The sequence below is a fragment of the Mesocricetus auratus genome, unplaced genomic scaffold (assembly GCF_017639785.1).
Source record: "Mesocricetus auratus isolate SY011 unplaced genomic scaffold, BCM_Maur_2.0 Super-Scaffold_100707, whole genome shotgun sequence".
NCBI lineage: Eukaryota > Metazoa > Chordata > Mammalia > Rodentia > Cricetidae > Mesocricetus > Mesocricetus auratus.
The window spans coordinates 9,898,507-9,913,497 of NW_024429269.1; positions in this window are offsets into that span (position 1 = coordinate 9,898,507).

Genomic DNA, 14,991 nt, shown 5'->3' on the forward strand with positions numbered 1-14,991 from the left:
TCCTGAGCATCACTGGCCCAGTTTATAAGTGAGTCTCTATTTTGGAACAATACATACTGCCTCTCCTGACACTCCACCAATTCCTTCATCGCTCACATCTGCAATTCAAAGTCACACAGTCACCCTTTAGTTGACAATATATGGCCCTCCTACTGAGGGACAAGCTGATGTTCTTGGGCAAATAGTGAGTGCCATTTAACAGCCCAGCTCACCAAACCAGGGACGTCCTACTCACATGGTGATGGTACCTAGAATCACATTACTATCATAGAAATGATGAAAAAAGAATCCAGACTAGCTATCCCATAAACATCTTCGGGAAGGCCACCCCCACTGAAACTTCTGCCACAGGAATGCCTCATGCTGGCTTGTTCTCCAAGTGTCCAACAAAAATCTCAGCTGATTGCCAAAGTCCCTGCCAGTCTTCAAATCTGTTATTATTCTTAGTTTTTCCAAGCAGAAAGTAAAAGTTGACGACATGAAACACGTATTAATGACTTCTCTTGAAAGAAAGCGTAAGGACTGACTTTACTGTTCATAGGTAGTAACAACATTAGCGTTTCATCAGCCATTCCCTCGTCAGCTCAGAGCGGCCATCTCTGCTTTAGGTATGTCCCACCACAGTCTCACATCCATAACCTCATCTACACTTATCTTACTGAATTCAAGATAATAGCCGAACATTAAATTCCACAGTAAATCAAACATTCCCCCCACTAAGACTGAGAGACAAGAAATCACAGAACTGAGTAAGTATATTAGTACTTCTTGCTCTAATTTCTCTATTTCCAGCAAAGAAGATACTACTTCAGAAAATAAGCAAAACAAGTCATTAGTGATATTCATCGTTGTCGGTTTATTTTTTCCTCCTCTTTTCGTATCCAGTTAGGTGCTGACATGTGTAATCTTTAAGTAAATGGAGTGTCCTCATATTTTATTGCTCATTGCAAACCCTCAAAGTGCTTCAATTGTCAGTTTACGTTAGAAAGAGTAAAAGCGATGGGGATCCTGGGTTTGACAATGATGGATGGAGAGCTCTTATCAAGATGCACAAGGACCTGAGCTTCTGGGGGCTTCAATGTGTTGGGAAGATGGGCAGTGCAGGCGACTCCAGCAGCCATGCACCCCTGTGCTACCAGCACAGAAATCCCTCGTGTTCATTTTTGCTTTCCCCAACCCACTTCCGCTAAGAAGTCAACCAAAGCAGGTAAGTCTGAGACTATGAACCAAATACACCTGGCTCCTTCTGTTTGCTTCACAGGCTTGGAACTTCTCTGGAGACCCGAGGGCCAGAGCGGGAACCTTACATGGTTCTGGGGAGACACCTGCTAAGTCAGTTCTCTTCCGGGACTGCCCTTCTCATCTGGGGAAGCTCAGCACCTGCAGTGGTGGTCCAAGTTTCAGGTTAGACAAGCATTTGCAAGCACTTGCTGCTTACTAAGTACTCAAGAGCTACCTAGTGGGGCTACCCTCTATACCTCATGTGTTCATGTCTCCTCAGAATAATGAGAATAAAAAAAAGTGGTCTCGCCAGGCGTTGGTGGCGCACGCCTTTAATCCCAGCACTCGGGAGGCAGAGACAGGCAGATCTCTGTGAGTTTGAGGCCAGCCTGGTCTACAGAGCAAGTTCTAGGACAGCGTCCAAAACAATACAGAGAAACCCTGTTTCAAAAAACAAAACAAACAACAACAAAAACGTGGCCTCAGCAGTCTTTTCCTTCTCTTTTTTCTTTCTATGTGCAAATAAATACTCAGCTTGAGGTGGTGGGTAGAGCTTGAGTTTGCAAAGATCCATGAGACCAACCTCTGTTCCCTTGGCTATCACAGCATAATCATGGAATAAATGATCATCCATGGGGACATGTAGAAGTGTGTCAAAATCTGAAATCACTCATTTTGTCTGGGATATGAGATAGGAAGGGGCCAAGGTGTCCCCAAGCTGGTACCCTGTAATTTCAGCTCAGGGGGAAGCAATGGAGAGCTCCGGGTGGGCACTGTGAAGAAAAAATGATGCCTGGGATGCCTTGATTGTGCTGGGGTCAAGTACAAGGCAGGTAGCAGGCCATCAGGAAACAGAACCCTTGAAGTTTGAACTCACCTGCATGGTTAAACATGTGCTGTTACAGAGGTGACTTTCTCAAGAATCCATTTACTAATTATTTGTGCCTTGATCTGACCTTTCTGTTGTCCTGATTCAGGATCTCATGTAGCCTAGGCTGGTTTTTAAATCATGTAGATAAGGATGTCCTTGAACTCCTGATCCTCCTGCCTCTGCTACTTAAGTGCTGATATTATAAATATGTACCACCATGCTTGGCTTTAATTCTGGCAAAAATTCATCACAATTGTAAAAATCAATCATGAGGCTAAGAGAGAAATGTCAGGAGTTTTAGTCATTTATTTCTTTTTTTAAAAAATTATGGTACACAACAGACTACAAATCACTTGACTTTCCAGACATCCTCAGTCCTCCTCTTCCTCTGAGCCTCTGTCTGCCTCCCCGTGTACTGACTGTAGACCACTCAAATGAGCAGACTTGTCTGAGCCATGACTGCACTCTGTCCTTTCCATTGACCATGGCCTACACAGTTTCTCTCCAGGCTAAAGCCCATGTCAAACTAGCAGAGTACATGTTCAGATGAAGCTCCCTTGGGATTCTTTTTCTATCAGCCATATCAGTTGGCTTATCTGAGTCCTTGAGTGTTCATCAAATGACACAAGCAGTGACTGTAGTCCCCTCACTGGGGAGCTGTTTGAGCTGCCAATGGAAGAGGTCAATGGAGGAGAAACACCTTGCAGGGTCTGCATTCTGTACAGCTGTCCCCAAGGTGCATGCACAAATCATTTAGGGTACAGAATGGGGCTTTAAAGAAATAGTGTGATCCACACAAGCCCTTTCTTCATATACCTGTTCCCTATTCAATGTTGAACCTCCTTGAGGTTGGTTCAAACCCATAAGGGGAATGGAGAAAGGGTGCAAAAGTTTCCCCTGCCACTTCAGAGAGCTCAACACACATGTGGCATTGTCTAGATGTCTCAGGGATGCCTCAAAAGGATCTTGTATTTCCCAATAACAACAATAAAAATGAATAATATCCCTGAGCAAGGATTTCAAGATTTCTGAGAACCTTGGCCATGGCTGTTATTATCTGAGGCACTGGGAAGGATGTCTGTGGATTGCTCAAGTTTAATAACGCTCTAAGTCAACCCAGTCCAAAGAATGAAGTCCTGGTAGGATGACAGTAAATCTCAATGATCTGTCCCATGACTAGTTAGAAGATGGGGGCTCAGAGAGGCACCAAACACAGTGAGAACAAGGAGGTGGAAAAGGCAAATTACCCTCACTTAACAGTACACTCTGTATACATGAAAATGTGTAATTGCTGCAAATTAATAAACATACAAGCTTAAGGAAACAGAAATAAGCACCTTGATTTTTATTACATACTATTACATGTGTCATATCATTACATAGTAGAAAATGTTTTAATTTTTTAATTATATAAATCAGATATTGCAAAATCCCTGCTTAGACTCATCCATGGGACTTAAAATGATGTGTCTAGAGGCTGGAGAAATGGTTCAGCAATTAAGAGCACTTGCTGCTCTGCCAGGGGACCTGAGTTTGGTTCCCAGCACCCAAGTCAGGTGGCTCACAACTGCTTATAACACTAGCTCTAGGGAATATGGCACCCTCTTCTGACATCCATGGGTACCCACATGAAACACACACACACACACACACACACACACACCAAATAAAAACAGAAACAATAAATCTTTTGAAAGAAAACGAAAAGATGCATTATGCAGAGAACCCCTGATGAATAAGCAATGTCTCAGAGCAAGTGTCCTGGTAACATTTACAGTAAAGGAAGAGTGTGTTGGGAAGCCTACAGTCCACATGTCTGAAGCATCCTACAAGCTGAAGATGGGCGTAGGCCTTCTTCCAGCTCCATCTCTGCTGGCATTAAGTCCCCTCCACTCTGGCCAATCAGTGTCTCTAGAACTGAAGCCATTGTCAAGAAAGCCCATGTGCAGATTCTCCTCACAGCCACAGTGTGTACCTTAGGGATTCTATTCAAAACGGTGTGTGAATGCAGAGGGGTGGTGGGTTCTATAGGAAAATGAGTTGAAATTGTCATTGTTCTGGGTCATTCTGAATCCTGAGCCAACAGCTGAGCAACCACAAAAGGATTTACTAGCTAAAGACAACCAAGGAATAACAGCAGACCCCACAGAGTCACTGGGAGAAAGGCAGATTTTAACTAGGAAGATTAAATTACTGTGGAGCTACACACCAGTCAAGTGGGTCAAAGCCACACACAAGCATTCCTAGAGACCCATCTATCAGTTGGGGATATTCGGGGACCAGTAGGTGGCACCTCTAAGCCCTCAGATAAAACTTCAGGGTGAACCCTGCCAAAAGCTCTGGTGGTTTTATGGTGTCTAGCCACTGTGTTTCATGGCTTGTGAAACACGTCTTAAGCAAAGGGTGAAGGCTAAGGTCTGGGCTGGTTAACTGTGGAATGAGAAGGGAGATCCCTCCCCAACTCCAGGCCTTGGACCGTGGTGACCAGACACCTCCAGAGTCAGGAGTAAAAATAACAAAGACCATGACTTTACAAACCATCCCCAAAGAGCCTAAAAGAACACAGCTCAAAATTGATCTTCAGGAAAAGGAGCGGTAACGATGTCATAAATTTTTATGTAAACACGTCATAGAGACCTCTCTAACCTCTGTCCTCCTCCAGCTCTCCAAAGTGTTTTCTGCACACTTAGCTTAGAACAGAAGCAGTCTGTCTAAGGCTGAATTGAGAGGAAGCTTCAGAGCCCATGATAGAAAAACAAAATTGTTGTTCTATAAGAAGCCAACTGAGAAAATCAGCCACTTAATTGTGCTGATTTCCATGTATACTTTGAAGACTTTTTGTTAAATGAATATATCCCCAAACTTCTCAGAATTACATGAGATCTCACATGGGAGTCCCCCGCCTTTTCTGACAGCCATTTACAGAGGACCTACTTTGTACCAATGATTTCCCTCTTTTGGCCTTCTTTTCATTAACCATTCCCCCATTGGGCTCACACAGGAGGGACCAGGAACCCAGTTCCTGGATCTGGTGGTTTTTTTTTTTTTTTTCAGTGAAGAAAGCAAACTCATACAACTTCTTTGAAATGAAGTCACACCCAGGAAAGGGGGAGCAAACAAAACACTGGCCAAACCCTGTGAAAGTGTTGTTCACACACAAACACATCAGAAAAGCACACACAGTCCTGACACCTCGAGTCCTTTTCCTAAGGTCCACTCCAATCGCATCTATAAACGCATTGCCTTCCACAGAGTTGCAGTCCACTATTTTATCACAGTTACCATCTTCTGGTTTTGTCTCCAACTATACAGATAATGCGATGCCCCATGGCCATGGGGATACTGTTAGGAACTTTCCTGAGCCTGCAAATGGCCTTGTTAAATAGTAAGTAACACAATTAATTCACCACATTGCTCAGCATTTACTCCAACCGTGAAGCTAAAGAAATAGAATTTACTCGAACTGAGAAGCTAAAGAAATAGGCTGGACAGGAAGTCACTAACAACATTAATTATATTACCCAACATTCATTTGCTGCACTTGCTTTTCTGGGAACTTCATAAAGTGCAAATACATGTAGGCATATTAGCCCGGCCAGCTGGTGTAGAGAGGAAAGAAGCAGCTGTGTAGAGGTTAGTCCTAACTGTCACCTGGATTGGTGTTCTGGCTTTATTTCCACTTCTGCGGTAAAATACTACCATCAAAAGCACCTTAGAAAGTAAAGGTTGATTTCAGCTTATACTTCTAGGTCACAGACCGGCACGGAGGGAAGTCAAGGCAGGCACTTCAGAAAGAACAGAAACCACGGAGGGACACTGTTCTTGGGCTCCTTCCCCTGGTTCATGATCAGACTTACACAGCTCAGACCTGCCTGCCTAGTGATGGGGCTGCTCACAGTGGCCCAGGCCATCCCTCATCAAGCAAGACAGTTCCTCACAGACATGACAGCAGGCCAATCTGATTGCCACAATTCTTCAGCTGACTCTGCCCAGGTGACTCCAGGTTGTAGCAAGTTGATCCTAAAAAACTACCCAATAGGATTTGTCTGAGAAACATCTCTGTTTCCTGAATTTCACAATTCATTCTGCCACAAGAGACAGCTGCGTCTGAAACTGTGAACCAAAGTCTTCCTTCTCTTGAATTATCCTCTAAGTAGTTTTAAATCATAGTGACCCAGAAGCTGTGAATACAAAGGGACTAAGTAAATTACCACTGGTCACCAGGTGACAAGTGCAGCTACAAATACAATAACAGAGGTCATGCTACAGTCTAAATGACTATGCTATGTATGATAGAAGGGGACATCTAGATATTGTTTCTCTAGTCTCTAAATGTTCAAGTCACAGTTCAGAATGACTCAAGCAAACTCTTTGGGTTGTCATTTCATCCCATCCCCCCACTCTGAAATAAAATAGTCTCTGTAATGTCCTAGCATCATTTGGTTTCAATAAACAGTATAATTACATGTGGAGAGGGAAAGGAGTCTAGTGACCAACTGTTAAAACCCTTAGCCATTCCACCCCACCCCCACCAAAAGAAAAGAGCTTCAAAGAGCTTTAGGGTTTGTAGGAATGGCTCAGCAGCAAGTGATTCATACTGCACTCCTGTGGGCTCAGGTTCGGATGGCATCACACAGTCAAAGTTCACGTGTCAAATTTTGGTCTAAACTAAAGAAACAACTTTAAAACAAACAAACAAACAAACAACAAAAACCCTAAATCTTTGTCCTGACAAAATACTAGTTTCCTCAGAAACTAAAACTGTTAAGAGGGAAGATTCCATCCCCGTAGGCTAGGCCATTTATAAGGCCCCTTTGTCTAAAACATGGGTGCAATAAAAAGCATGATACAGAATTAAGATGACATGCTTAAAAATGACTTCTCGGTGAAACTTTCAGAAACATGAAATTATAGGTGACTCATGCTCCCAGCCCAGTGACTAAGCGGAAGTATTGGTCAGCAGCAGGCAGATTCCTGTGGGGTTCAGCAGCTTTGTTGGATCTAAAGACATCTCTGCTCCTTTGAGCTAGCATAGCTGGAGAATTCTGTATCTGTCAGGCCTAAAACCCAGAATTAATCTGTATTCCAGAGGTTTGGGGGAATTTCCATGAAAATAAAACTTAACCACAAAGCCTCCTCATATCCTTGTGGCCACAAGGCTTCATCACAAACCAGAGTGGGGGTTCCCTTCCAGAGTCCCCACAGAATGTCATGGTGAATGATGAGGCTTAATTTATCTCTAACTAGTGCTGGGGCAGCAGGGAGAAAGCAACTAGTTTCTGTAGTCCGGTGAGCCAGCAAGGCGCTGCACTTCTTTCTCCTGGGTCCTCCAATCTGAAGAGAAGAGCATCTTCCAAGATCTTGCACGGCATGGTTCCTCAAGCCACCGACATCTCCTTCCCCAAGAAGGCCAGGAGTCCTAGGGAAATGACTGCCACAGAGCATGAGTTCCCGAGTTCATTCCCTAAGACCTATATCAAAAAACTGAGCTAAGGCGCTTGGCCTGTAATCCCAGCGTGGGGGTAGGGTTGGAGGACACACAGGAGTATCCACAGGACCCACTAGTCAGTCACTCTAGTCAAATCGGTGAGTGCCAGAGGAGTGAGAGAGCTGTCTCAAAAACCTAGGAGGGGAACAACTGAGGGAGACTTCTGATCTCCACACTCATGTGCACACCTGCACACACATGGAAAAGAAGGAAACATTGTAAGGCTCATTTCACTCGACATCTAAGAGTCTTTATTCTGCAGCAGTGAGACCCTTCACACAGGAACGCCCACGTGCCTGTGGCCTGGCTATATCAACTGTTCACAGTCTCATGTCGTGCACCTATATCAAAGGCTTCCCAACTCACTTGATGCCACGTGAACTATGCATGAGTCAAAATGCTTCCAGACTCATCTGATACCTTCTATCTTCCTTGTAAAATTACCTTCTGTGCCACCATAGAGCCAGGATAATCATTGGCTACTAAACTCCAGGGCTACTTGTCCCCTTCTTCCTTAACTTTCCCTTTGCCACCAGAGAGACAGGATAATCATTGGCTACTAAACTCCAGGGCTACTTGTCCCCTTCTTCCTTAACGTTCCCTTTCTTCTTTGAAGGTCAGCATTTACCAACATTTCCCTGGCAGTCTGTATCCATGTGCAAGTCAAGCAGTAAATGTGCTATCAGCAGACTTTTTTTGCTGTGGTAGAATACCTAGTAGAATACCTAGTAGAAACAACTTATGCTGGAGGAAGATTTATTTGGGTTCTTGATTTCAGAGAGGTCAGGCCATTGTGGAGGAGCCAAGTTCATCATGGTAGTAGAGACGGGGATGCTAGCGCCTGGATGGCATCCTCCTTTATCCCCTCTTACTCCATATGGACCCTTTGCCTATAGGAAGGTGCTATCACATTCAGGGTGGGTCTTCCCTCATAGCCACACCCAGAGGTATGACAAAATAGTCTGACAAAAGCAACTTAGGGAAGGAAGGGTCTATTTTAGTTCACAGGTGATGCTACCGTCCATCACTGTGGTGATATCACAGCAGCAGGAGCTGGGGATAGCTGGTCGCACCGCATTCATAGTTGAGAATCAGAGAGGAACAAATTCGTGCTTTCATGCCTGTGCTAAGCTCTGCTTCTCCACTTTCACACAGTTCAGGAGCCCCTACCTAGGAAATGGTGCTACCCATGGTAGCTTTCCAACCTCAGTTGACATAATCAAGACAATCTTATACAAACATACCCGTGGATCAACATGGGTTAGATGAGCAGAGTTTCTCAACCTTCCTACTGCTGGAATACTTTGATATAGCTCCTCATGTTGTGGAGACCCCCCCACCTACCCATGAGTTATTTCATTCCCACTTTGTAACTGTAATTTTGCTACTGTTATGAATTGTAATGAAAATATCTTATATGAAGTGTATCTGATATGTTGCAACCCACAGGTTGAGAAGCCCTGGTCTAGATAATCCATCATTGAGACTCTCTACCCCAGGTGATTATGTCAGGTTGACAGTCAAAAATAGCCATCCCAGGTACTCATGAAATCCCCATAATGTTTTCCTTTTGGCATTGTAGTGGATGGAATTAACTACCACACTGCATTTCTTCTTAGCTCTTAACGGGGTGCTTTTTTTCCTGTACAAACAACATTTCTCAGACTGCCTTTCAACTAAATATCTGAATTTTTTAAAGGTAAAAGTCATAAAGATGTTTCTTTTCTTACCATATTTCACTTTTTATTTAGCAGAGAGAGAAGGGGGCATAAGAGATAAGAAAGCTGTAAGCTAGTAAATTTTTAGAAGGAGGATCTGGAGAGATAACTTAGTGGTTAAGAGCACTGACTGCTCTTCCAGAGGACCAAGGTTTGATTCCCAGTACCCACATGAGAATCACAACCTACTCATAACCTGCTGTAACTCCAGTTTCAGGGGATCCAATACCCTTTCCTGACCTCCATAGATACCAGGCAGGTACATGGTACACAGGCATGCAGACAGGCAAAAGGCAAAATATCCATACATGAAATAACAATTTTAAAAAATGAGACAGTAATATTTGAGCTTCCAAAACCCAGATATGCAAAAGTCAAGTATTGTTGACATCAATCTTAACAGCTATTAGAAACAAAACACTATGTCACACCCTCAAAGCAAAGAGAAAAAAACAAGACAAAAAGATAATATTACACCAGGTTAGTTGTTTTTCTCATTACTGTGACCAAGTTGCCTGGTGCAACTTAAGGGGAGATGGATTTGTCTAGACTCCTGATCTGATGGGTTCTAAAAGTTTCCCCAGCCTCTCAAAACAGTATCACCAGATGTACACATGAGGCTGGGGAACCATTCCTGGTTAAATCTTGGCACACTACCTAGAGTTGAGTCACTACAAGGAGGAATAGCTGGTGTGTTGTGCATTGCTGTAGTATAGTAAATTCATCAAGGCAAAACACTAAAAGCCTAAAGAAACAAGATACTGCAGAAAAAGTCCCATTGTTTAGAGTCTGAATTTACAGGGCAGAGATTTAATTTCTTTTTCATATTCTAGAGCCATGATTTTGTAGGACAGAAGAAAATATTTGATAAGGACAGTGGGAGCAAATAAGAGAAGAATAACAAAAGTATTTTTTTCTCACTGACTCCAAAGTAAAATGGAAGTTTCTCGAGAAATACCCATAATTGAATGTAACAATTTAAAATAAGAACATACCAAAGCAAACTCTGATCAGAAATGTACAATAAAGTCAATGGATGGGAAATTGTTGAGATATCTGACAAGGATAAATGCAAAAAATAGGCACCACTAGGAAAAGACAAAAACCACTCCCACAGCACAGAGTGAATGGCTACCACATCAAAAATAATAATCTAAAGTGGGTGCGATTCTTGGGAAACTGACACAAGAATCCTAAACTTTCTAGAACTTGGAAAGCAACACGATAAACATATATTCATACATATATTTTATATGCAATGCTGACTTTTACTTATGTTCTTTTTTTTTAAGCTGAGGACCAAATCCAGGGCCTCTACTGCTAATCACAAAACCTGCTTTTCTGAAGAAAATCTAATCACTTTGTAACTGTTAGCAATCCAAAAGTTAAACAGTGCTTAAAATGGTACTCTAAAGCAAAACAAAAGGAATCTAACACAACCTCTTAGACACCCCCCAGATCTGACCAGGAGTGTGCCATCTGCCTATCCCATTCTTTGCCCCAACTTCCATGGCTTTCTGTTGGGGTCCCAAGATTGTCCCCCACTTTCTCCAAGGGGGCATGCCGTCAAGTGTCTCCCTCCTTCTCCCATTCCACCTACCTTCCCTGTCCTCAGAGAAGCATCCCCACTTCTGTGGCCTGATTGGATGGTGGTGAAGTAGTCCTTGTAATCTAACCCAGAGTGGCAAGTCATCCTCTGTACCCAAGTGCTGGAAGGATCCTGCTGTTGCCCTGTTATTTCCGCCTATGTTCAGCCATATTCTGAAAATACAGTATGAGATACTAAAATATGAGAAGCCGTGTTCACTTAACATTTATTGTAGCATGTGACTGTGGTTATTCTGTTTTCATTGTTTATCTATTTTTTAATTTGCGTGCATGAGTGAGTGGTATAAAGGTGTGCATATGCACACATGCTTGTATACACACTCATATGTGCAAAAAGGCTCACCTCCCAGGCATGAGTAGAGACCAAAGCCTGACATCTGGCTGTCTTTCCTCAATTACTTCTCCACCCCATCCACTTGAGACGAGTCTCTTACTGAACCTTCAGCTTATACCATTCCAGCTAGACTCACTGGGGCCCCCCTGTCCCCTCCTCCAGTGCTGGAGTTAAAGGCACATGCCCTTATGACCAGCTTTCCCATGAACTCTGAGGATCCTAACTCAGGTCCTTGTGCTACATAGAAGTACTTTGCCCATTAAGTCATCTCCCCAGGCCCCCGTGTTTCTCTCACACTGTGTCACATTGGCAAACTTTGTCACAGGAATGTACATATAGAAGGAAACAATGTGTATGGGATTCAGAGCCACCAGCAGGTTCACAAGCCCACCAGAGGTCTTAGGACACGTGGGCAGAAGGAAGCACTCTGTCTCTTTATGTCTCTTTTCCTAGGAACCACTCCAGAGTATCTGTTAAATGAGGGAGCAAAAGAAAGAACAAAGAAGCTTACAGGGGGAAGGGTAGGGACTGTGAAACAGACACAGTTCAGCACAGGACAATGTCTGGCCCAGAGGGATGGGCAATATGGTGGTCCCAGGTGAATCAGAGAGGGATTTTAACACCTGGAAGGTAGCCCAGAGAGGCACCATGCCAATTTTACAGCTTTGACTGGAGCCCACCCTGGTTGTAACCCTAACCAAAGCTAAAAACTGACTCCAACTCATAAATAAATCTAATTACATCCCCAAAGACAGAAGACTCATAGCAAGATTGTTTTGGTGAGATGTTACACTCAGAGCACCTTAAATGAGTCTAATCATAGAAATGGCATCAAAATTCAGCTTTTGTGCCAAAGATTAAGTCAAGGTAGGGCTGATCTGGGGGCTATCATACTTCTAGGGGCAGGTTACTATAATAATTGACAGACCTGTGACCTAATACAAAAAACGATTCCTTACCCCTCACTGTCCTCTCAATGGAATGTGGATGGTTTTAATAGTCTTTTTGAAATGACTTCACATTTTAGTTCAAGACACACATTGCTTCGTCTGGTGCCCCATTGTACAAGTTTATAAAAAGACCTAATTCTCTCATTCAAACAATGAAAATACGAATGCTCACATGACCAACAGCCCAGAAGGACTTCCCTAAAGAAACTAACTTTGGGAGAATTTAGAATATGAACATATGGTAGCCTCTAAAGACAGACACCTACAGACACACAAAAGGAAGGCCAAGCCAGAACAAAGACCCTGAATTTTTTTTGTTTGTTTGTTTGCCTTACAAATGACTTTATTATGCCAGAAAACATGACAGAGTCACCACAATAAAGCCATTATTTGCTTTTTGAGACAGGCTCCCAAGTATCCCAAGCTAGACTTGAGTTCACTGATGTAACTGAGACTGACCCATGAACTTCTTATTTTTTTAATTTTTAAAATTTAATTTAAATTAGAAACAAGTTTGCTTCACAAGGGCCTCACCCTCCTTGGAGAGTGGAGTGGGGATTGGAGAAGGGGTTGGGGTAGGGTTGAAGGGGGCGGGAGGGGAGGGAAAGGGAGCTAGGATTTACATGTGAAGACCCGAATGTTTAAAGAGCTACACAAGGCTTAGGTGGAGTCTCAGAAAAGAGCAAGCCCTTAGGATTATAAAATTATTTCTGGTGTGGCACTTTCAAGATAGTAAATGAATCCGTGCCATTTTCTCCTTTTCAAAAATAAAATGGCAAGATCAAGCAGGGAGTATTTAATTTAGAGGGGGCTGTCAAAGGCCGTGACCGACCATCATTCATTTATTCTCCTCTAACGCTCTCTCTTCCAAAACAACCAACCCAAAGGCCTTGAGATCAAAATGTGCCAATATTCTATAAATAAAAAGTCATTAAAATAGCCGTGAAGGGATACTGAGAAGTGTCAAAATGCATCCTCCTCTCACACACAAGCTATTTTAACAGAATTGGGTTCTGGCTGTTGCTGTTTGCCCAAACAACCAAAGTAAGCCTCTACAAAATAGAAATTAGCATTTAGCAGATGCTCCTAAGCTTTGGTGACCACCTACACTAGGCATCAGATGACAGTACATCCTAAACAGCCAAGGGCACAGCTAAACATTGGTCCTTTTCTGACCCCTCGAAGGGATATGAGTGTGCATACCCTTGAATGCACTCTTCCAGTCATAATCAGCCAAACATCAAGATTCGAAATCTAGATAATCCCAGGCTTGAAAGAATAGCAAGCCGTCCTCCCAGGGGAGTTTGTACTGGGGTGCAGTAACACAATGCAAAAAAAAAAAAAAAAAAAAAAAACTTAAGATTTCCCATCAAGTTCCAGGCTAAAGGTATTTGTATTAGAATTGAAAGGTGCATGTCTATTTATGAAAATGGGAAGTTGTTATAGTTTTTTTTTTTGTTTTTTGGTTTTTGGTTTTACGAGACAGGGTTTCTCTGTATTGTTTTGGAGGCTGTCAGTCCAGCCCGGCCTTGAACTCACAGAGATCCGCCTGCCTCTGCCTCCCGGAAGTTGTTATAGTTATGTATAAAGCCAGGCACTTGGCAGTGAAAGAAAAGTCACCCTAGCAGTCAGGTTCTCACTGGAACTCTACTCAGAAATGCCCAGAGTGTTCAGAATAAGCCCCAAATGTGTCCGTGATTCAGATTGGCACTGTCCCCCAAATCACTGTGGACCCCTCCTTCTGTATGTTCCTAGGTTTGCTTTAAGAGAAAGAACACAAATTCACAACTTCAGAATTAAGTGTAAAAGTTTCAGCAGGCCTGGGCAATCAATGTCTCTAAAGTTTACGTGACTTTTGTCCCACAGCATATCCAGCTGCAGACTCCATTTTTTCTGATACATGGAAAGTTCCCTGGGAAGAGCATCTCCTATTTTAGACTTTCTGTAAGTCTTAAAGGTGGCTCTATGGCCTACAGCTCAATGAATTCTCTTCCTGCTATCTAACAATGCAAACCCAATTAGCCACACCCTCTAGTAAACACTCTGAAGCATGTCAGTTTGGAGCACTGTACTGGGGTGGAGCATATGTAAAAGCTCCTGGCTCTAAGGAGCACCTCCAGCAAGCAGAAATAAGATATGCAAATGAATGACAGCAATGCAAGAAGGCACATAGTAGGCTTTAAGGTTGCTGTCAACCATGGATGCTACTTTGACTACAGATGGCATCAAGCAGGCCTTCATAAACAAGGGTCAGACTGGATTGAACTGGTCAAAACTAGATTGAACCAGATTGAATGGTCTACACTGGACTGAACTGGATTGAACCAGCCTATATCAGATTGCACTGGTCTAAGCAGGATTGAACCAGTTTAAACCAGACTGAACCATATTAAACCAGTCAGAACCGGATTGAACTGGATTGAGTCGGCTTGAACCAGTCAGAACTGGATTGAACTGGCCAGAACAGGATTGAAATGTTCTAAACCAGGTTAAACTGGTCTAAACTTTATTGAACCAGTCAGAACCAGATGCCCTTCAGCCTGTTAGTGGTGGGGTATCAATTATTTATCTAAGGACACTCAAAATTCATCATTCTCTTGCATTTTGGAGTTACCTCTTCGACTTCAAAGAATCCATCCCATCTATTCACAATAGTGTCTCAGCGCATTTTTGCTATAACTAACACATCCAAATTAAAAGGAATACAGGCTTTGTTCAATCTTCTTTTTAAAAAAATACTTACTTTTATTTACATATCTATGTATGTATGTATGTATGTATGTATGCATGTATCTATCTGT